Source organism: Artibeus jamaicensis, unplaced genomic scaffold, assembly GCF_021234435.1.
Source record: "Artibeus jamaicensis isolate MK-2021 breed Jamaican fruit bat unplaced genomic scaffold, CSHL_Jam_final contig_923, whole genome shotgun sequence".
NCBI classification, from domain to species: Eukaryota; Metazoa; Chordata; class Mammalia; order Chiroptera; family Phyllostomidae; genus Artibeus; species Artibeus jamaicensis.
The window spans coordinates 10,747,643-10,772,309 of NW_026522014.1; the positions used below are offsets into that span (position 1 = coordinate 10,747,643).

A 24,667-nucleotide genomic window follows, 5' to 3' on the forward strand; every position below is an offset into this window, starting at 1 on the left:
ATTGTGATATTTTTCTGGCTTTTAAGTTTTACCCATTCTGATACATTTATAATTATATCTACATGTGGTAAATTTTGTTTTACTGGAGAATTACATTTTTATTAAAAACACCAGAATACAATACATCAAGGCAAGCATTTGTATGTCCTATAAAAATCAAGAATCAGAAATTACACACTAATTATGTAAAAAAAGTGTTCTAAATAGAGCGACTATATTACTTATTGTTGACACAGTGACAATAGGGAATAAACCAAGATTATCACTGACATTTAACACCCGTGCCTCGAAATTAGATCTTTTTTAACAATATCTTACAACAAAGTTATTGCCATGAATTTGGGAAGCTATAATGTATAAACCAACCTTGAATATTAATAAAATGTTTTTAGAAAGCATAGCAGTTAATTCTATAAGTGGCAGCTCTCCTGCCTGGATCAATAACAATAAATGTTTTTAATTCTAAAAATGTGTTTGTTCAACAGACAGAAAACTGTACTTGAAAAATAAGTAAATAAAAAATAAATAAATAAATAAATAAAAATAAAATGTGTTTGTTCAATGAACAAACTAAACGAACAATCAAAATAGGGACAGACTCATGGATGGAAAGCAGAATAGCTAGAGGGAGGAGGTTAGCTGATGGAGGGATGGAGCCAAAAAGGAAAAAGGACTCATGGACATGGAAAACAGCGTGGTAGTTATGGGGGGAAGAGGATATAAGGGGACTAAATGGTAATAGAGACAATATAATAAATTTTTTAAAATAAAAGTGTATTTGTATTGTTCAGCTAGATGAACTTTCATTGTGATTTATGTGCATTGCCCAGATGACAAACAAATTCAGGCATCTTACTATGTTTATTTGTCATTTGGATATTGTCCCTTGTGGCATGATATTCAAGTCTTTTAAATCTGAATAGGCAAAATCCAATGCATTTATACCTTTTTCATTGATTTATAAGAGTCTTTTGTTTTCTTTGTATGAATTATCAACTATATGTATCACAAATATTTTTCCCGACTCTATGACATTGTTTCACTCTTAAGTGGTGTTCTGGTAAACAAAATTAGTTATTATAGTCCAAATTGTCATTTTTTCTTTTTATGTTTCATGCTATTTGTGATAGCATATGTTGTTTTTCTGAAATTCTCAATATTTTTACCTTTTAACTTTACATTTCCATCTAAAACTGATTTTTGCTTATGGTGTTGGATAGGAATTAGGATTTCTTCTTTGGCATATGCCTATCCAAATGATACAGCAGCATTTATTAAACAGACCATCTTTTCTCTCTCTTTGTTCTCAATCAAGAGACAATGTCAGTTTAGATCCACTTCTGATTCATCGATTGTCCGATTTGGTGCTATACCTCATTTCTTCATCATTGTAGCTTTGTGTGAGCTGTAATGGCCGACAGTACATACCCTCCACTCTTCTTTTTCTTCTTCATGATTTTATTTGTGCTTTTTATTTCTATAAAAAATGACAAATATAAATTCCAAATTTTAGAATCACCTTGATAACTTCAAAACAAAAGCCTTATAAAATTTTTGTTATTATTTGGAAGCTAGGGATTCAGTTATAAAGTGCATATTGACATCTTTTTTATATTGAGCTGGTAATTCATGAAAATGATATAGTCTGACATTTGTTTATATAATCTTTAATTGCCCTCAATATGTTTCATAGAGCTCTTGTAGATCTACCAAATTTTATTAAAAATACTATTATAAACATTATTTTAGAACTTTATATTCTACCTTTTTACAGCTGGAATATAAATATAAAATTATTTATATGTATCAGCTAAATTTGCTTTTAGTTTTCATAATTTGTATATAGATAATTTTGAACTGTTTACTTGCACAGTCACACTCATCTGTGAATAAAGATGATTATATTTGTTCCTCCCTGTCCCTTTTCACGGCTCTTCTTGACTAGAACTAGCTGCAATCACCAGTGCAATGCTAAATGCAAATGGCAGGAGAGGGCCTCTTGGTGGTGTCCCCAGGTGTAAAGGAGGTTGTTTTTTTTTTAATGTAACTGCTAAGTTTGTTGTTTTCTACAAGAATTTTGTAGATATGTAATTTTTCTAATTAAAAGTATTCCCTTCTTTTCCTAGCTAAGAATTTTTACCATAAATGGGAGGCAAACTTTATCAAATAGTTTTATGTTTATGTTTAATGTTCACTTTTCCCTCTTAGTTCTGCAAGTGTAATGAGGTATATTTATTCTTCCAGATGTTAAACTGTACATTTTAAAAATAGACCTGATTTGTTGTCATATTTTATTTCTTTTATGTATTACTGGATTCAAATAGTCATTTTGGGGGAGGGCATCATAAGAGAAACCAGCAATCACTGCATTTTGCATAGCAAACTAATTTACTGTTAAATGTATATTTCTAGCCCTGGCTGCTGTGGCTCAGTTAGTTGGAGTGTTGTCCTGTAACTGAAAGGTTGCAGTTTCAACCTTTGTGTTTCTCTGGCACATGTGACAGAGAAAGGGTAAATTTTTGGTCAGGACACACACTGAGACTGCAAGTTTGGTCCCCTGTCTGGGCGAGAACAGGAGGCGACCAATATATACTTCTCTCTCAAATCATGTTTCCCTCTTCCCCATCCTATTTCTCTAAAAGGCGATGAAAAAATGTCCTTGGGTATTTCTGTAAACACCATATATTTCTTGATTCTGTATGAAGCCCTGTCAGTCAACTAGTTTGCTTCTGTGATAAAAATGCTGTCCTAAAAGAACAAAAAGGACTCTCAGCAACCCCAAAGTTACTCTTGCATGCATAACAAGATTATAAAAATGGAAACACTTATCAGTTTGAGAATAATTATCGTCTGTTTTTACAGAATCCCACCAATGCTATTTTAGAACAGCTGTGGGGTTTGATTGCCCACCATCACGAAGCGTGACTTTCAATGCAAGTTTGGTGAAAAAGCAAAGAACTTGTTTATTTAAAGGTTATACAGATTTAGAATAATGGTGGATTTCTGCCATTTAAGTCCCACACCCTTTAAAATACCCCAACACACAGTCCTGCCTCCCTTTGCCAAACCAGGCCAGTTTTAGAATATGCCAGTCAGAGGTACTGTCTTTCAGGAAAGTAGAAGTCTGCAGATCGGCGTTCCCAGTCACAGTTCAGCCCCAAGCACCTGTCACGAGTCCGGGTGGCTGGGAGGGTCCTCGCACAGCTCCATCAGCTCGGCCGCCATCCTGTCCATGCCAGCTTCCCAGCAGGTCTACTTTTTCTTACTCCAGAACTCGTGGCGCACTCTGACTCCACACCTCATGGCAGACCTCACCCCTTCTCTACACCCTTTCAAACTGCATGTCTGCCTCCTCCTCCTCTCTCAGCCGGCACTTATTTTAAACGCTCGACCTGGAACTTCCTAGGTGACTTCCTGTGATGTGCTACTTTTGCCAGTTCCTCTGTATTTTTTACCTTCTTTCAGCTGCCATCTTGAGTCAGGGCAAGAGTGCCCTGTGACACTGAGGACTCCAACTCCCCTGGCTATGTCACAAGTCACTACACACTCTTAAGATCACTACACCTTTTACCTGGGGCGGCAGCATGGCTATTAACTTGCAGTTGTTATGCAAAGTATCTTAAATGCTGTATCAGCCACTCCTCCCTTCCCCCCAGTTAAGGTTCGTGGGGAATATACTCTGCTAATTTGGGGGCCCTCACTCTGTCCCCAATTACACTTTCAGGAGGGACATAATAGTTATTTTAACTCTTAGATACACGTCTACTTTCCTCTGTAGTTGGTTTTATTAAGTACATTGAAATGTTGGGCAATATTATCAGGTAGAAAAAAATTGTAAGTTAAATTATAAGTAGGAAGAGCTCCAAAAGTGAAAACTTTATGTAGAGAAAATGAATATAATTTTTCAACTAGAAATTGTTTAAAATGTTCCGATGATTTAAGAGGAAATACCAGAAAAATGTGAAAGGCAAATGACACACTGGAATATCTCCAGCACATGTGACAGAGAAAAGGTAAATATTACTCTGAAGGGATAAACAACTCTACAGATATATTTAAATTAATCACATGAGTACAAAAAGGAACAGCTGAAATGAATCAGTAAGACACAACATAAGAAATTAAATAGCTAATATATGTATGAAATATATTTTTAACAATCAAAGAAATGTAAGCCAAGGAAAAGAAACGCTACTTTTCAGCTCTAAGATTGGAAAAAAATTGTCACACTGTTGACAAGTAGAAAACAGAAATGAACATGTTCAAATTGTTCCAATAGAGATATAAACTGTGAGAACATTTTTTTCACAAGTGGTTGAAATTTGAATAGAAAATCTTTAAATTTTATGGATATACTCATACCCAGTGATTTTACTCAAAGAAACTAATCTAACAGCGAACCTCATTGAAACTTGTAAAAGATTGTATGAAAACTCTATGGTAACATAGCAAAATTAGATGAAATAAGCTTAAAAAATCCAAATGCTATATTATCAAATTAAAAACTAAAACACTGTTTCTGTTTTCCATTACTACAATTTTAGCAACTTAAAACAACATCTAGTTTTATCACTAAGTTCTGTGGGTCAAAAGTCTGGCATGGCGTGACTGAATCCTCTGCTGAAGATTTTCGTATCAAAGTGTTTGCTGGAGATTCTAGGGAAATCTCCAAACTTGTTTTAATTGATGACCTAAATCAGTGCCTTGTGACAATAATAGAGGGCCCGTGACAGTCCCTTGTTTCTTTGTTGTCTGTCAGCTGAAAAGTGGGGGACTGTCTCAGCTTCTTTAAGGCACCGCCTCTAACCCCTAACCAGCAATGGTGTCAAATCCTTCTCATGCTTTCAATCTTTAAATTCCTCCACTGCTGACCTCTCGATTCAGATTTAAAGGGTTGAGAACATTGCGATAAACTTCTATTTTAAGGTCAGCTAATTTCAGACCTTAATCTTATCTGCAAATCCTTTCACAGCAGTCGATGGATTAGGATCTGTTTGAATAACTGAGAGGTATGTGTACTGCTGGCAGAAATTTTGAGGACTACCCTAGAATTTTGCCTACCAGATCCTAAACAAAATGTGTCATGACCCTGGTTTATATATAAATTAAGAAATCCCACATATATGCATACTTTCTGTAAAGACAGATTTAACAGTTTACATATATGAAGGAATAACCCCTAAACAGTATTTATTTATTCTTACACATTTAAACTTCAGTCACCTTCAAAGTACTCTTCATTTGATGCAATACACCTATAAGACTTTCTTTCACTGCTCAAAACAGTTTTGAATTTACCAATTTTGATGCCTTATAGTGCTTCCACCATTTTGTTTCACCTCTTCCACATCTGCAAAATGTTTTCCTTTGAGGACTTTTTTCATCCTGCTCAGATCAGTTGAATAGGGAGAGTGAGGGGCCCCAGAGTCATGCCATTTGGGGGTCAAAAACTGCTGAACACTAAGTGTGGACAAATATGCTGGTAACTCACCCATCATGAAATGTGCAAACATGTTGAAAGAGTTCAAAAAAACCTCACTGAAACTGTACACAGACCCTCACAACAGGACAGTTGCTACACTGACACAGAGGGGTTCCTAGGAAACTCACCAGTTGGGGAAGCCTGTACCAGAAGGGGCCCGCCCTGCAGAAGGTGATTCCCTTTTTTTTCCCAGGGTCCTCTCTCATATGTGAGTATGAGATGATTTCAGATGTGATTTTAATGGTCACTTTCTAATGATCAGTTTGGAAATTTTTATACAGTAGACATTCTTTTTTAAAGAAGTAAACATATTTTTGAGTCTGTCTAGATGTTTAGCTTTACAGAAATAAGAACATTTCTTTTTAACATGTTTATGTATCAAATGGTGTTGCCAGTGTTACTCTTCCAAACAAGATACCGTATTGACAGTATGGGAGCAAGCTAATAAAAAAATACACTTAGAAATTTTGCAGTGTCTTTGAGCAGTTCAAATCCCATTTTGATGCATGTTCAATTGAGAACTAAAAGTTCAAATATTGCTTTGCATAGGAAATTAGCAATTAAGTACCCACATAATTAACTTGCACCTGCCAATTGAGGCACCAATTAGATCTGCAGAAACCTTAAAAGAAACTTCTTGAAAATGAAGTTTCTGACTTTTCTTGACAATAATTTGTTGTGGATGCTCAAAAATACACAAATCTACAAAAAGATACCTGTGGCAGCCATAAGGATGGCTGATCAAGAGCCCAGCTGCGGTACCCTGAAATGCATCAACAGGCTGTCCACCAGCAGCTCACTGCCGGTGACTCAGTGCAGTAGGGACACACAGGCAGAGCTGTCCTTGGGACACCAGGGACTCAAGGACTACTTCAAAAGCCTTGGCATCTGTATTTGGTAGAATTTTTTGTTGCTTGCCCCCCAAATACCAAGTATGTTGAAATCCTGAACTGCAGTATCTGTGCATTCAACCATCTTTGGAAATGGGGTCTTGGCAGATGTCTTCAATTTAAAATCATGTCATACTGGATTAGAGTGAGCCCTAATTACCTAACGGGTGTCCTTATAAAGAGAGTTTTTCAGATATCTTACAATACCTATTATGCCCCATTGATTTATGCATCAGCTTTTATGCTAATATTATACAGTTTTGAATACTACAGCTTTGTAATCAAGGAATGTGAAGCCTCTAGTTCCTTTCTCAAGGTTGATTTTGTTAATTATTGTTTTTTGTGAGGCTATACAAAATTTAGGACTGTTTAGTTATGTGAAAAATGCTATCAGAATCTTAATAAGAACTGCACTGAACATGTAGATTACCTTGGGCAGTATGGACAGTTTAACAATATTAATTCTTCCAATTCATGAGCATGGGATATATTGCTATTTTCTGGGGTATTTTTCAATTTCTTTCATTGTCTTGTAGGTTTAGGTTTTTGAATGCTGTCTACTTTATCCATTAGCATAGTAATGCCTTAGCATTGTAATTGTAGTTGTTTTAAATCACTGGTCTGGTGCTCACACTTGCCCTGTCTCTTCCAATTTTGTTTTTTGCCTTTTAGGATGCCTTGTAATTTTTCATGCTAGCCAGACATGATGTAAAGGGGGGAAAGGAACTGCTATAAACAGGACTCATGTAATGTTTTGGTAAGGTAGGAAGGGAGGGGCAGCAATCTACAGTTCTATGATTAGTGCTTAGTCTTTTGGGGATCCTGTGCCACGGGGCATGGACATCACAAGAATTTCTCAATTACTTTCTACAACCTGGGATAAGATAGCTTGAGTGGGCTGCAGTTGGCTATCTCCCTTCTTCCAGGTCTACCAGGGGTTGAAAATAGCCCAACAAATTAGTCTCTGATTAATTTCTCAGGAGGGCAGGCCTTATTAAAAAAGAAGAGAGTAATCTGGTATATTTCAAATGGTTCATTTTCCCCTTGCCCTGCTAGAAGCATGAGAGGCTTTACCTCTGATATTTACTGGGAGAATCAGGTTGAGCTCCTGTAGGTAAATCTGACAATATCAAAAGGGCCCCCCGACTCCATGATTGCATCCCCGGGAGATTTAACTCTCAAACTTGTCTGCATTGAGCATCCCACAGTTCATCAAATGCAGGCCTGGTTTTCTTAACTAGCACAGGTTTCCACTTGTGGGACTCTGTTCTGTAAGCCACAACTCCTAGTATTTGTCTCTCTAACCTTAGGGACAGTGATGTACCTTATATTTTCCCCTTTCTTATGGATACAAGAGTTATTGATTTCTCAGTCTATCTTGTTTCTTTTTTGGATGGTGGACTTCCAGGTTCCTTTTGTATGGAATGGGAAACTAAAAGTCCTAATGCTTGTTTAGAATTTTACAACTTTCAAAGCTCCAGTACAGTAGACTGCACAATGGCTTGCTACCCCACATCCATAGACTTCCAGGTAAAAAATGTAAAAGATACCTGACAGTATTACTTCCTAGTTTAAAATATCTTCACTCTTCATTGCCCTCAAATAAAGTCCTATACCTTTATGATGGCATAAAAGAGCCTTCAAAATTTAATTGCAGATGATGTTACAGCTTAATCTTCCACCATAAAACTCTTTTCTATGTACATTATAATCCAAGTTCTCTGAAAGAACTGTGAATTTTAATATCTCTCAGGCTTTCCTCCCCACATCGGCTGCTTTGTATGCCTAAAGTTTTCTTCCCATTTTTCATCGTTAACATCTACCCATCTTTAAAGACACAAGTAGAATATTCTCTCCTCACAGCAGCTTTCGAAAATCCTGGAGCCCTTTGTAAATGTCTGTACCAAGAGACAATTTTAATTCATTATTATCCCTTTATGTGCCTATCTGTTCTACTAGGCATGTCTTAAAGTGAGTCATTTTGTTTTCGTGTCTTCTATATCACCACTGAAATGTGCTTAATAAATAAATGCATGGATGATGCTCACTCTCAGTCTTTGAAGTTTAAAGGGGAAGTATGACTCAGTTTCTCATCCATCACAACAACCTGAAGTGAAAAAACAGAGGCTCCTGAGCGTGTGTGCATCAGCTGCCCAGGACTGATAACACCGATCACTCGCATGTTCCTGGCTTGGGAAGTAATGACAGAAGGAGGGATAATGATTGGCCCTGAATCATAACTTCCCAGACATGCAGCCATTCTTTAGTTTGGAAGGGAAGCCATTATTCTTTGGAAGTATAATTTCTTACTGAATTGTCGGAGCTAGCCATGATTACCAATACTATTTGAAAAAATTACTTACAAGAATATCAGTTTTCAAGTATTCTGACGATCCTCTTATTCTTGGAGCAAGAGAAACTCCAAGAGGCCATCTGTTCTTACCCAGCTGCTTCCCAAACTGTAAGACAACTCCAATGAAAAGCTTTCTCTGTCCACTCTCGGCTGAGTTAAGTGATCTCAAGCTCCTTCGTAATCACGATATTCCATTCATGTTGCTATCTATCACTGTGGTCACTACTCTGCGTCATGTAACTATTGTGGACATGTTGTGGGTTTCTCAAAAGGGGCTGAATCTTAGTTGTCACTTATTCCTCCTTCCCGACACAGCTTCAGACAAATTACCATGTGTTAGATAAAAGCATAAATAATCAGCATCACAAAATGTAAGATAGACCAAGGATTATAAAATCTGAATTATTTAAATCTCCATGGAAAAAAATGGCTATATCCTACCCAGTTGTCTGCAATAAGAAACAAACATTTAAAAAATTAGACTTTCTAATGTAAGAGTTCAGATTTCTACCTTCAGCTTATTTACTGCCCACATGCATTGGAGAGTTGCTTAAACAGGGTTAATTAAGGTTTTCTGTTATTAGAAAAAATAATCAAAATAACAATGTATCTAATGCATAGAGGAGAACAAGTAACACTGTATGAGCCTCATTCTTTCTTCAAAAGTCAAAAATATTTTCAGAACATGCTGTATTTTTGTGTATTTGGTGCATAGTTTAGTTTCTATTTTAATTTCTAAGTTTTCTGTTATGTGTTATTTTGCTTTCTACTGTGTTCTATGACAACTAAAATAACTTTTGGAGTTGTTCATGTACCATATTTGAATTATTTTTAAAAAGCTTTGCTATAACAGAGAGGCTAAAATTACTTTTGGAGAACAAGAATCTTACAATAGATATGCATGAAACTATAAAGATATATTTTTTAATCTTTAATTTCTTTGAAAATCACTATGGACTTGATATCATTTTCTTCAGACAGACCCCCCAAAATAATGAAGAAAGTTTGTTCTTGTATAATCCTGTTGAAAGTTTTACCAAACCCCAATAATTGAGTCCTTCATGCCTGCATACACTGGCCCAAATAAATGCACGAGTGGGAATTTTCAGTGGAGGAAAGAACTTATTATAGGAGTGACACCAAGCCAGAGAATAGGTGAGTTAATCCTCTCCAGTACCTGCCTCCCTGAAGCATGTGGGTTACAGATTGTATGGGGAAAAAAATCACAAGGCACTGTGTCAGGGATTCTGGGTCTTGTAGGGAGCTGACTGGTCAGACGTGAGCTAAGCGTAATAAATCATTTCTTTAGGTCTTTAGGACAGCTCTGAGGTCTTTTCTCATGTCCCTCTTACTGGTTTCATGGAAAAGTAGCCAAGGGGTCATTCCACTGTAGAGCTTGGAAGATGAAACATGACTTAGGGCCAGAGGTCCAGGCTTGTTGCCCTTAGTCAGGTCAGGGCTATTGTTTGCTGCCTCAGGTGCTCCTGATTTTCCGGGGAAGAATCTAGATCACAGGTGGCAAACACAAGGATCCGGCCCGGCACCTTGTTTCTACCCAGCAGCAGTGCCGAGCTCCTTGCCCCTAATTAAGGCGTAGTTACATTTATACAGTCCTCAAATTACATCCCGCCTTTTGAAGACAACCACAAGGCTGATGTGGCCCCCAGTGAACATGAGTTTGATGCCCCTGATTTAGGTCTATGAGTATGGAGGGAGGGAAAAAAATTAATTCTAGAGCTGTAGTCACAGAAGGCCTTCAGTTTCAAAGGATACTAAAAATGTAAGGGTCTAGAATTCAAAGATGTGAGTATAGCCCCATAAAAGAGTTGTGTTTGGTAGTTTATGACTGGGATGTACAGAATAATAGGCTGTCTTCTTTCACACGTCTACATCTATGGGGAACAAGACTTCTTCCAGGACACCTTTGAGCTTCCTGGTGATTGTGATAGTAAATTTAAGCTTATTAGATACATAGACCAGTTCTCTTTAGCCCTTTTCCATGCCAGTAGTTATATAAGAGAAAAACAAACAAACTTGTTTTCTCTTTGAGACTTAGTGCTCTGTGCTACACTGCAGTCACCCTCCCTCCAGATGTACCTGTACTCACCCATGCTTTATATAACAGTGAATGCTCTGTTTTGCTTCCTTTATGACAAAAGGAATATAGATTCAGGTTTTAAAAAATTCAAGTTGGATTACTTTCAGTTGGTTGGAATAAAATCAAATATATTGTTGGCAAATTCAACTAAAATATTTTATAGACTTACTCTAATGGTTGAATAGGTAATACTATAATGGTTGAATAGATAATACATGTAAAAAAGTCATGCATAACACATGGTAGATTCTTGTTATTGTTTACATATAAAGACTTCTGTGAATCGCTTGGAACTCAGAGCAGCAATATAATTCCTTTAGGGGAGTTCTCTACAAATGGAGATGAGAGGACTAGGCCAAGTTCTTTCTCTGCACACCTGGAGAGGTATTTGGTTTGCATTTCCATAGGACCCAGTAATCACTTGTGACTCTGGTTTCCTCTGACACTAATTTGGAAGCTGTCACTCTCAGTTTTAAAGTAGCTATGAAGCACAGAGATGGATGGTTCTTTTACTACTGAGTGGTTCTAAAGATATCTTTGTGCAGGATAAACTTAATCAGGAGTGGCAAATAATAAATGAGGGTTATAAAAATTTAGGAATCTTTTACTTATCCTAATTGATGGCTCTCAGAAGAAGATTCATAATTTTTTGTTAGTTGCTCTTTACTTTCTTCAGTGTCTGAAGTCTTCAAGTGGCAGAATTTGGAGGGGGCTCTGTAAAATTAATTAACACTAATTGTATCATGAATTACTTTAAGGAGTCTGTTGAGTGATGGACCCAGTGAAGGGGGTCGATACCAATTAATGTTCAAGAGAGGATAATGCTGGTCTTTGGCACTATTGTATGAACATTAGGGCCGTTCAAGGGCTTGTCAGGAGCGGCTCTAAGGATCAGTTGATCATGGCAATTAAAACTATTGAAAATGACCTGACATTGCATTAAATGTGATGCAGCACTGCTCCCAGTATGAACAAACTTTCATTCCATTAGTGATTTCCAGTTTCATACCGAGCACTGCAATTTGTTTTTCTTAGTTACCTTACATGGCTGTCTATGCACTCCTCATAGGACATTATTAATATTTACCCTACTGTCTTGTGCAGCATTTTATGGTTAAAGCACTTTGCAATCTTAACTAATTAATCTTTATATCCTGCCTAAAAGGATGGTAAATACCCTTTTAGAGTTAGGGAAACTGAGTTGGGAGTGGTTAAGAACTGGCCATCAAGAAAATAATCTGATATATTCCAGAGTCTGGGTTTAAGGCCTCCCCCCAGCCCTTGGCACTAAAGTTAATAACACTTTGGTCCTGAAGGTCATGTTCGGAAATCTGGATAACCTTCTCTATACCCCCATAAGAAAGGTAAGTGTAATTATTTTTAAACAGACTACACTCTTTAACCCATGACTGCCCAAAAAATCATTTTAAAACATCATCGTAAAATGAGTAAAGAGAGTAACTTTTTAAAAAATCATTAAACTTTGGAAAGTTATTTATTTAAAGGAACTAGTGAACTAAATTTTACTGAAATCACATCTTTCAAAAACATGCTTTAGTGTATAGAGTAATGTAAAAATCACCCACATACCAATGTCAGATACTTCACATATACAATCAACCTAAAGCAATAGGTTGGTATTTACACACATGTACTGAGAAGGCAACAGAGTTTTGAGTGACTTGCTGATGAGTATATAGTTAATAAAAGACAATGCTAGAATTAAAATCCAAATCTGACTCTATAGTTCTTAGTTTTTACACTACAAAAGTGCTAATAATTATATTGAAACTGATCTTTAGTTAATAAATCCCATTCTCGACTCAACAATAATCTCATCCTTCTAATCCACTGAAATTTCTCAACACATTACTGAAGACCTCTCTTAGATGCCCTGAGTTCAGTCCATCACAGCAACACCTCCACACATGGAACTACAGAGTGTCCTAGTAAATAAGTGCTCCAGTGACTATCAGAGTTGGGGACAACTACTGAAATCCCAAGAAGCACACTCACGACATTTAGTTGTTTACACTTTAAGGTGAATTTTAAAAAATTTAAAGATTCAAGTGTATGTTAAGTTTGGGGTAATTAGGATAGTGATCCAAATGTTGTGATTATATCTTATATACTTTTTGTAGCGAAAAACTAATGAGTCTGATACGAACGACTGATAGGCAACTGTTTTGGATTTGCATTTACTCCTCCAGCTTCTAGGCTTGTGTAGAAGTGCCACAGCATTCTAAAAGTGGTGATAAATAACCCAGAGTGTGGCAGAGGTGATTTAAAAAAAATCAGTGCACTACTGATGTCTCAGTATTAGAGTAACCGCGTCAAATGATTTTTCCTACTTTATGGTTATCTGGTAAGTGATAGAGGTGATTTTAGAGAGAATGTAGAACCATTTTTGGTCTAGTTTACTTTTGTAGGCAGTGGTAAATGTTAACAAATGTGATGGCATAAAGTACTTACTAGAGAACTGAATGTTTGAATCTAACATATAATAAACTTGTTATTAGCACGGGTAGGGTCGCACATTACTTTCCCTGGACGTTCTTCACTCATATGAAAATTTCATTTGACATAGTTATTTCCCCCCAAATCTTCCAGCTTATATCATATATCAAATTATTCCTGTATTTTTATCAGTACTTATAATAAACAAATTTATTTTATAATTCATTATTTAAAAACTAATAGTGTTTACATGGATTTAGAATGCACTAAACTAGTAGTTTTCTACTACTAGATATGTTGCTTTTTTAAACCCCCACTACCTTGTAGAGAGAACCAAATAAATTTAAAAATTATACCACAGAACATGTAAATTACTGAGAACAGACCAAATCTCATCTTCTGAGTGAATTTGGGGCTGCCTATTTGTTCCTTCAGTAATACCTAAAGATGCACAAAACAGCTCTGTATTAGATTATTCGTCAATGTTATTTTATGAAGAAATTTAATAAAATTTACTACTCTGCAATCCACTGAGCACTTCCTAACTTAATTGTCATATTCTGCATTTCCTGAGATTTACAATTAAAATTGTGATGAGCCAGACACACAAACTATTCTTTGTGTGATGACAGGTTATTTGTATTTTACCAAAATCATCTTAGGTATTTACTTATAATAAAAGTTTTATTACAAATTGATTTTATTTACCTATAAGTATTTATATGTGACATACTTTTTAAGTCTTAATATTTTTCTTAATGCCCACCACCAAAAAAAATATATAGTTCAATTTACTATTTATGCCCATGCCAGATCCAGTTAATAAAAAATAATGACTCTGACATTTTATATTTTCCAAGGATGATCAAATAAGGAATGTTTTCCAGACCAGAATAAACATTTACTTTCATTAAGACATGTTTAGTCTTCCTTATATTATTGTCACTAGTCACCAGTATTGCTTCCTAAATTTTAAGACAGAGTAAGGCAATGTATTAGCTTACAATATTTTGTACCTTGTTTTTTTTAAGCCTAAGTTTAATTAGTACAAAGACCAATAATAATGAGAGATTACCAGTATTATTCTTATTTTGTGTGATAATAATGTGGCTTGAAAATAGGATATTTTTTGCTGAATATGGATACAGTAGCCCATGTTTCTTTGTGCTCATTCTCTTGTTTGTTTTTCCCAGTGATCTGGGTGAATGTGGTGGGCTTGTGGAATGATTAACAACTCTGTAAGAAATTTCATATTGTTACTAAATTGAGAGTCAACTTTAAGGATGATTTGTTTGGTCAATAATAGTGTTGTTAACTAAGAAATTTGAGAAAAAAGGCCGATTGCAAGTAACACTAACACTCAAAGTTCCATTATAGAAGTGTTTTAACCAGTTTCAGACACATTCAAATATCACTATGCTTGTCATCTGAATATTCTTTGCTTATTTGATGTATTTCATGACTTGAAAAATTAACCTTTTTGAGAGTCAACATCCTATATATAAAATAGAATTAGTACTACATAGCTTACAGAATTGATACAAGGGAAAACACATACACACAGTGTGGGGCAAAAGTAAGTTTACAGCTGTTCATTTGGAAAATAATAAAATCATCAATAAATAATACAGGAATAAACTGTGTTTTGCTTACTCACAGCTGTAAACCTACTTTTGCCCCACCGTGTAGATAGTATATAAGAAGGTACTTTGTCAACTACACAAACCTACAAATATTAATTATATTGCTGTTAAGACATTTAACTTGAAATATACAGAGGGCTTTTGTGTACATAAAATGTGAGGGTATAGAACTGTACATTTATAAATTTCAGTTATAAAACAAAATAATTTTTAAAGAAATCTTAGGAACAATTTATTGCTGCTAGCATAAAAAGAGGCAGAAGCCAAAGACAGAATCTTAGAATACATGAACAGTAACAAGTTGTTAATAAGAAAAAACATCAGATGAAAAGTGAGGTGGCAACCATGATGTAAAACAGAAATGGAACCACTGGGGAGACACAGCCACCAAACCTACCTGAGGGCAGGTCCATGATGGAAAATCACTCACCTCAGTGACAGGTTTGAAGGTGTTACTTTGTATTGAAGAGGTGGTTTTCAGCAGAATAGTCATGAGGAAAGAGGAAGAAATTCAGAAGAAGTAAGGGATGTCGTCTTTCCTTTATCTCTAATCTCAGCCCTCTCAATTGCCATGAAAACTTGAGAGAAGGAATATTCTAATGGATGCTCCTTGGTTTCTCATGCCTCAGCTTTGGAAAACCATCTCCCTAAGGAAAGAAAAAGAAGCAATGTGAAACTTAAAGACAAGCAGATTTTTACCCTAGGCATGTATTAGTCTATTCTGGCTACCGTAATAAAATACCACAGGGTGGGTATCTTAAACAACTTAATTTGCCACCGCTCCAGAGGCTGGAAGTCCAATGTCAAGGTTTCCTCAGGTTTTGTTTCTGATGAGACCTCTCTTCCTGACATGTAGACAGCTATCTCTCTCTACCTCCTCATATGTTCTTTGAATGCTCACAGAAAAAAAAAATCTCTGGTGTATCTTCTTGTCCTTGTATGCAGACCAGTCCTATTAGATTAGGGCTCCACCTTTAGGCCCTTATTTAACCTTAACTACCTCCTTAAAGGACCTATTTTCAAATACAGTTACACTGAGGGTTAGGGCTTCAACATATAAATGTTGAGGAAACACGATTCCTTCTGTAACAAGACTCCAAATTACAAAGTTCTAATGACTGGAAAAAGTTGCTCTCACCCAATCTTTAGGACAGTGGCTATAAAATAGCATTGAGTTAATAAAAATTCTTTTATATAAAGGAAGCAATTCAAAACAGGTTGTCCAGTTTTCTCCTACTGAAATGTCTAACTTGCATTCCTTCCATATTTCTGCCTTTAACTTTCCCTCCTGTCATTTCTATAGCCATGAGTTACCTTCCTAAACTTTGAGTCAGACCTTTTAACTCCTCTTTTCAAAACCCTTCAATGACTCCCCACTGCTTAATGAATAAAACCTACCATTTTAATTATTCATTGAGCTCTCAATAGCCTGGGTCCAACATGTATTTTCAGTCTCACCCATTTCTCCACTCTTTAGCCACAGAGGATTATTCACCGCGACGTGGACTGTCCATGCTTTTTAATGACACCATGCCTGTGCTGACTCAGCCCTAGATGCCCTCTCCCTCAAAGGTTACTTCTAAATCCTACAGCCTCAGCAAAGCTTTCCCCAATCATTGTAAGAAGAAATCACTCCCAAAACTCTCTGAGCATAAGTTAGTAGCATATATGTCTGTCTTCCCCAAAATACTCTGAGCTTGTTAGGACAGAGAATGTTTAATTCATAAGCCAGCATAGCTTTAAAAAAATCTTACACGCCCATCATGTAATAAGTGTTAAATAATTCTCACTGAATAAAGAAATGGTGAGGAATTGGGGATGCCATGTAGAATAGTTATTACTATTACAAATGTCTAATAGGTAAAGAACAGGAAAAAATAGAAAAGATCCTTAAGAAGTACACAAGTTGTTATTTCCTTTAAGGGGAGAAACTGTCTTTATTTCACAAAATGAAGCTATGAACACTTTCCTATGACCACTATATGAAATGGCCTCATAAATGAGAGACGGCCAGACTCTAACTCTCTAGGCATTACAACATAGAGCTCAACTGAAAAAGATTCATACATCCATTTTTCTTCTACAACAAGAACAACCACAAAAGTAGATATATAAGAGGAAAACACTTAAAATATTGCCCAACTTCTTTAACTACATTAATTTAAAAAAAATCTCTGTAGCACTCTCTATAACTCAGGGGAAAGCAGAAAAGTATACTATGGACAAAGTCCATTGTAGTAAAAAAAAATCTTGTTCAGAGTTCACACCAACTATCTTTTCATAAGAAATTATGCAGCAGCACAGTTAAAATGAAATACTAATTGTAACAAGAAAAGATGGTGGCTGCGGAATATAATTCACCCTTAATAGATTTTCTAATGCCTTTCTTTATATCGAAAAGGAGTAGCCCTTTAGCCAATAAAGTAAATTTTCTGATCTCCAAATGGGTACTTTATCCTCATTTAGGCTGATATTGCAGCGACATCATGAATTTCTCAGACAGCTTTGTGAATCAGCAGAGTATTTCAGAGGAGAGCATTGACTGCTAAAAGCAAAGTCGTTATTTTTTAAACAGCCTTTAAACTAGTAGATGGAACATTTCATTTTTGGTCAGGGATGCATTTGTTCTGGCAACCTGGAAGCAGAGGGGGCTGAAGCAGTTGGGAAGGAACAGAATAATGTGACTGTACTAGCCTAACCTCGCATTAGTTTTGTAGGTCAAACTTCTTTTGACTTTGTCTTTTCAGCATCCCTGTCTATAATTCCAGCATCCCTGTCTATAATTCCTTTTTCCAAAGAGCTTAAACAATATTCCATGAACTATCACCCTATGTTTCCAAAGAATCTTTGAAAAGGCATTAACTAACTTGCTCATAATAAACTTTGAGATCTAGAAAAACTGGTTTTCTTTTCAAAAAGCCTCAAAGAAAAGAAATTAAGGCAAGAAAAATGTGTGCTTCCTAATGCATCCATTCAACAAATGTTCTGAGTACTACCTTATGTCAGGCTGTGTTAGATGATGAAGCAACTACACCCCTTTCCTCGTTCCTGGTAATTCAATGATGTACAGTGTTCAAAGGCCAAGTTAATTGAATTCAAGATATCCCTATGCACCTCTTTCTACTGATGCAGTTGAGTGATTTTTAATGCTTTCATGGGATAAAATTTATATTTAAGTCTGACTCAGCCTTTTTTTCAGAAAGTAAAAATTGTATTTTATTTAGGCATAAAAAGTATGATACATTCTAAATAACGTGGTATCAAAATGTGTTTTCAGTGGCCACCTTTGAATCCTTCACCAACACACTCAACTCTCATTCCTTTGATTAAACTGTCCTCTATAAAAGTTACTTCAGTTTCCAAAAATAAGACTAGGTTTCATTAATTTATGATATACAACAGCTATTACATTTCATAAAAGAGACCTCATTCAACCGCCATTTTTGTTACCTCATATGCCATCCTTAGTAACCAACCCATCATTCTACCCACATTAAAAGTTCATTCTCTCAGTGTCCTGGCCTATGTTGTTTCACAATTAGATAATTAGAGTTATCCTCTCTTATCATCATCAACAAAGGCCCTCAGTCCTACCAACACATTTAGAGAAAGGACTGTGACCACAGAAAGCACCATAATTTAGGTTAACAGTTTCACATCTATACTCTGCCACTCCCTCAAGTTTATACAACACTGAATTAGAAAATCAGTGCACTAGTTTTCCTACTTACACAGATATGAATAGACTGCACCTAATAAAGTAGGTCATCTGATCTTAGTGATTTCTTCCTTGAGACCATCATGTGAGAAATGAAAAATATGTAATGAAACCATAATAACAACAGATTTTAAACTTCTGTTGTAAGTAATTAATACTAATATAGTGCTTTCAAGAAACCACAAACAATGGAATCAAATCACTTTATAAACTAAAAATAATGAGATCATTCCACAGATGTCCTTCTTCCATTGACACATAGCATGCTCATGAGTTTTAAATAATTTTAACTTCTCCCTGGACTTTTATATCTGAGGTCAGTTATATCTGAAGTCAGTCATGATCTTAAATAGCCTAACATAGATTTAGTTTAAGCAAAACTTTAGATATATTTTACTTTCCACTTTTTATTGAGATAAAATATCTTCCTTTGGAAGCTCTGTCTTCATCAAGAAATACCTTTAAAATGTTATATTGCCTATAGAATAGAGCTGAGAGTCTACATAGGATTGTTATAAAATATCTAATGCTGAAGTTGTGTGGTAGGGAAAAAATTTCTCATGCAGAATTGTTCTGTGTTATGGGCAAATACATTGATTGATTGTTATAGCTATGTGTATCCTCCTGTCTTTATATGAGTGTATTCTAGTGATTTTTTTCTATTGTCTAGTAAGTATGTATCCACTATGGACAGTTTAACCGTCAGATTTCCTGTGGCCATACACAGATAACATCTTTAAATCATCATTCTATGGCTTTACTTTTCCCTGCTGCCAACCTTTTAAACTATTAAAAAATCAAGAAAATTTGCACCGCAGAATGGTTATTCTCAAAATCAGTTTTCTCAATTTAATTTTATTCATAATTAGAAAATATGTGCATCATCTATACTATTATTTACATTTTCAACTCACACTTTATTCTTAAGTAAATTTAGCCTCACCCAAACAATAAATTGTGATCACTTGGTATTATACCTATGTGCACACAAATACATATTCTATTAAGCAATAAAATTAATGCATAACCATAAGTATATGCCATTTAAGCCAAGGATCGATTTTTTTCCTATAAAGATTCAGGAAACAAATAATTTAGGTTTTGCAGGCATCCAGTTTGGGGCTCAGCTATGCTGCACCAGGGCACCAGCAACCATAGACAATAGCCAAAGGGTGTAATTATACCCCAATAGATGTGTGTATGTGTGTATATGGATGTTATCTGAGGGCAAAAGTATGGACTAAAAATAAAAGAGAGAATATATTCATAGTCATTAAAATAGCACTGCTCTCGACATTTTACTGTCATATTTGATCTTTCAAGAGTTGACCCTCATGAATTCACAGCTAGAAAATATTGCTAGAACCAAGTGGTTAGAAAGCAGACTATTGGAAATAGTAACAATTTCATTATGTAGGAAATACAGAAATGCCAAAATCTTTAAAAATTAAATTAAAAATATGTGTAAAATTTGAAATGTGCAAATGGAGTGCATTACTTAGGGAAAAAGTGAAAAAATTGAAAAACAAGAGCAATGATAGCCCTGGCTGGTGTGGCTCAGTGGATTGAGCACTGGCCTGTGAACCAAAGGTCATTGGTTCAATTCCCAGTCATGGCACATGTCTGGGTGGAGGGCATGTGAGAGGCAACCACATATTGGTATTTCTCTCCCATTCTTGCTCTCTTCCTTCTCCTCTGTCTAAAAATAAATAAAAATATTTTTCAAAAACCCTTTAAAAAGCAATAGCAACTGATTAAAAACATATTTCTGAATGAGGAAAATATAATACCATAATTATTAAATGCTTATAATTTATCTGCTATATATATATGTCTACATATGCTTAACATACAATATATTAATACTTGCCCTGACCAGCATGACTCCCTTGGATAAGCATCATCTCATAAAGGGTAGGTTGTCAGTTCAATTCCAGAGCAGGACACATACCTGGGTTGCAAGCCTGCTACCCTGTAGGGGCACCTGTGAGAGTCAACCAATTGATGTTTCTCCTCTCTCTAAAAATACATAAGTATTTTTAAATAAATAAAATCCTGGTACTTTAGAAGTATAGAAGTATAGATTAAAAATATATCAATACTTCTATAACATATAATTTATAGTTTTTTAAATATATAGTGCTATATATAGGACTATATAACTATTTCAAGACAAATAAACATATCTTTTTTTTAAACTGGACAGTACAGGCAAAAATAATTGTTCCTACCTATTTTTATATATTATATGCCAAAATATTGGGAACAATGGATAAATTCTGAGAAACATATAACCTTTTAAGGCTAAACATGGAAGAAAGAGAAAATCTCAACACAACAATTATTAGCAAAAAAAATAAATGAAGCGGTAATAAAAATACTCCCAACAAACAAAACTCATGAACCAGATGAATTCTACCAAACATTTAATGAAGACTTAATGCCTATCTTCAGGCTTCCAAACTCATTCAACATTACCAGCATTTCCCTGATACCAAAACCAGACAAAGACATTACCAGCTAAGGAAATTACAGGACAATATTCCCTGATAAGCATAGATAAAAAAAATCCCCAACGAAAGACTGGCAAACTAAATTCATCAATATATTAAAAAGCTCATACCTCATAATCAAGTGGAATCTATTTCTGGGATACAATGTTAGTTCAATATCTGCAATTAATTAACATGATAATTGATTGTTAACCACATAAACAAAATAAAGGATAAAAATCATATGATCACATCAACAGATGCAGAAAAAGCATTTGACAAAATCTAACCCATTTATGAGTTAAAAAACTCATAGCAAAGTGGGAATAGAGGGAACATACCTCAACGTAATACAGTTTATACATGATGAACCTACAGCTAACATACAAGTGGTAAAAACAAATTATTTTCTTTAAGATCAGAAACAAGATGTTCATTTTCACCACTTCTAGTCAATGCAATACTAGAAGTCCTAGCCAGAGCAATAAGAAAATAAAGTGCATCTACATTGGAAAGAAGTAAAACTGTCAATATTTTCAGGTAACGTGATACTACATGCAGAAAACCCTTAAGACTCTCTGGTCCCATTTCCTCATTTTGTTCCCAGCAACAAATTTCAGTGACTCAATGAATTATAACAGTTGTCACAATAAAAACTGTTCCTCTATCACTGAATTAAAATATGTAAGTTATTCTGAATACTCTTCAGGAACCCTTTACTAATTTTTCAAACTTAAAATGCACAGAGGAGATGGTGTTTTCTAGCTTACATGTTAACTTGAAGGAAATTACTGCCCTTGAAGATTTATGAGATTTTCATCTGAAGTGTAATCGTCACCCTGGATGGAAGCAAGTCCAACTGTGGTCAGTGAACTGTCCAGGCTCCGGAGTCATTTGAGGACACACATGGAGCTTTCTCACTTATCTCATGTCACGTCTTTCTCCAGCATTGCAGCTTAGATCAGCAGGGGTGAACATAACAAGAACTTGTTTTTTGAAAAGATAATATTTTATAAATAGGAAAGGGCTGTGTAAGATATGTTGCAGGCAATGTTTATAATTTAGTCAAGCGAAAACCTGTTTAAAGACAATGTTTATAGTTTTTATGATTTAGAGGATCTTAAATTTCACGTCTTAAGACTTTATTTGGCAAAGATGCTTTGTATATTTTCAAGTTCTTATTAACTACTAAGTTTTTCCTTGTGTCCTCTGGAAAAGCTTCCAAAAAAGTTGTAACATTATTTTCTTGAAATTTCTATTTTTTTAATTTATAATGCATATTCATTGCTGAAAGGGTAGAAAATAAACAAATATATACAGAAAAACAAAATTAATTATCCTAATAATACAGAATCAGGAAGAATAAGTCCTGCTTGAATATGGTTGGTAGTGTAATAATATGAGTGTAATATTTTATAGCTTTAATTTGAACATTTCAAACTAAAATGTCTTATGGTGTGTTTCAGTGTAATATTGGTATGTTACAGAGTTACATGCTTATGATTTTGTTATTAAAAAGGGCACTATTTGGTCCAGACCCTGTATTTTACAAATATGTTCTATTTTTTATCCTATAAAAACATTTAAATACTACATATTCAAAAATAAATCATATGTGCACATGTTAAATAAAGTAATGGGTGCAGTATTTGATTCCTACTATACTTGTGATTTTATAACCTTTTATATTTTCCATGATATTAAATTGCTCTTAATTATATATTTTAGTAATTATAATGCCTCACATTCATGGAATGTTTATCACATGAGAAGCACTATTCAAAATCTGGCATACACTTTATAATGTATTCATAGAAGCAATCTTTTTTGTAGTTAAAGCATCTGAGGCTTAGAGTGTTAAACTTACCTGCTAAAAGTCAAAGCATCAGGTGATGGCAATGGAATTCAAATCCAGGCCTATCTCCAAGTCTGAATTCTAAAGCTACTCTATTTTTTTTCACTTTAAAAAATAGCTCCATAACTTTTCCATCATATAAATTTGCTAAACTTAATTAACTTCCACTTTTAGAGATTTAACTTGCCTCCATGTTTTTAATTGTGTCAATGTTTTATGAACATTTTATACATAAAAAATATGCGAATAGCTGATATTTTAAAGAAAAAATTTCTATACTGTGTATATATTTTGAGTTGTTTATATATAAATGTCCACCAAGCTGCACTTCCATTAAGGGTTTTATATTTAGAATTCTAAATGGTGAATACCTCTTGCCTAAACACTTGTAACACCAGTAGTATTTTTGACACAGGCTTGTTATTAGGTGGCATAAAATATTTCTGCATTATTTCACCCTATCTCAACAAAGAAATAGACATCCATAAAAGCACTCACGTGGGAGCTGTCACATCCAGCACCACACACCAAGGGGCTCAGGACGAGTCTGGCCATCCTGTGCATCTGGGAGTAGGCAAAGGACCATGATACAGGCTGTGGAATAAGCAGAGAAGCAAATGTGCCCCAACCCCTCTTGCTGAAGTCAAGAACAAAACACTGACTGCTAACCTGTACAAAAAAAACACTGACAAGAGTGAAATAGAGATCCAGCCTTTCCAAAGAGGAAGCATACCACTGGTGGAGGAAAAAGAAAAAACACATGCATAAATCTGGGCAGAGCAGAGCTGGTCAGAGGAAATTTACCAGCGCACCCTGCCCACTAAAGCAACTCTTCACAGGGCTGACCTATCAGGAGGTGGTGACCTCTCCCACAATGAAAAAGGGAAGTGCTGGGTGAATGCACAGCTAATGCAGAAGTACCAGGTTCAGCTGGAGAAGGCAGATGCTTTCCAGGAGCACTCAGTGCTAAGACAGGAGTTCCATAACTAAGAGGAGGGAGAAGATCTGGGAAAAGGCAAATCAGAATATCAAGGGACATTAAAGACACATAATTTCTACTGAGTTAAACAGTAAGTACACCATGAGAATATGGCACTATCATACCCAAGGACTTCCATACCAGATCTTTGATTTCTTAGTGCCTCAAGTACTAAACCCACATCTCTCTCTACTCTGTAGGCAGTTCTTTATGTGTGCTTCCAGTTGCTGCTCCAAGAGTGAGCAAGCTCTGGTTGAAAGGAAGTTAGGTCATACACAGGCTCAGGGTCTATGGGTGAGTAAGAAATGATAAACTTGAGCTATAGGGCCACCTTCTAAAACAGAGAGTAGGAAGGGTCCAGTAGCAATATTGGTGAGTTGTAAGAACCAGGGAAGACATAAAAGATTAAGTTGTGCCACAAGCAGTAACATATAAGTTACAGGTATGTCTGTATAAGGTTAAATAAAGTAAAAGACATAAGACAAATAAAAAAATATTTCCCACTAGAAGACAAGTAACAATTTGACAAGTCTGCTATTTTAAATGTAAAGACAACAATGCAAGATGCTAAGGAGTATGAACCAAGGAAACATGTCACCACCAAAAGCAGACATTAGCGCTCCAGTAACCAAACTCAAAAGCATGCATTGAATGCTTTTTGAATGCATTAGTGCTTTTGTGACTTAGCTGATAACTCAAA

At 35.4% G+C, this 24,667-nt stretch overlaps 1 long non-coding RNA gene across 1 annotated transcript; it reads right to left on the reverse strand.

Moving 5' to 3' along the window:
* Positions 1–609: 609 nt before the first annotated feature.
* On the reverse strand, positions 610–23,631 carry LOC128625815 (uncharacterized). Its single transcript, XR_008389641.1, has 3 exons — positions 23,487–23,631; positions 15,354–15,570; positions 610–1,477 (listed from the first exon to the last, which is right to left on the reverse strand). It is a non-coding gene; the product is annotated as an uncharacterized LOC128625815 (long non-coding RNA).
* Between the last annotated feature and the right edge of the window lie 1,036 nt (positions 23,632–24,667).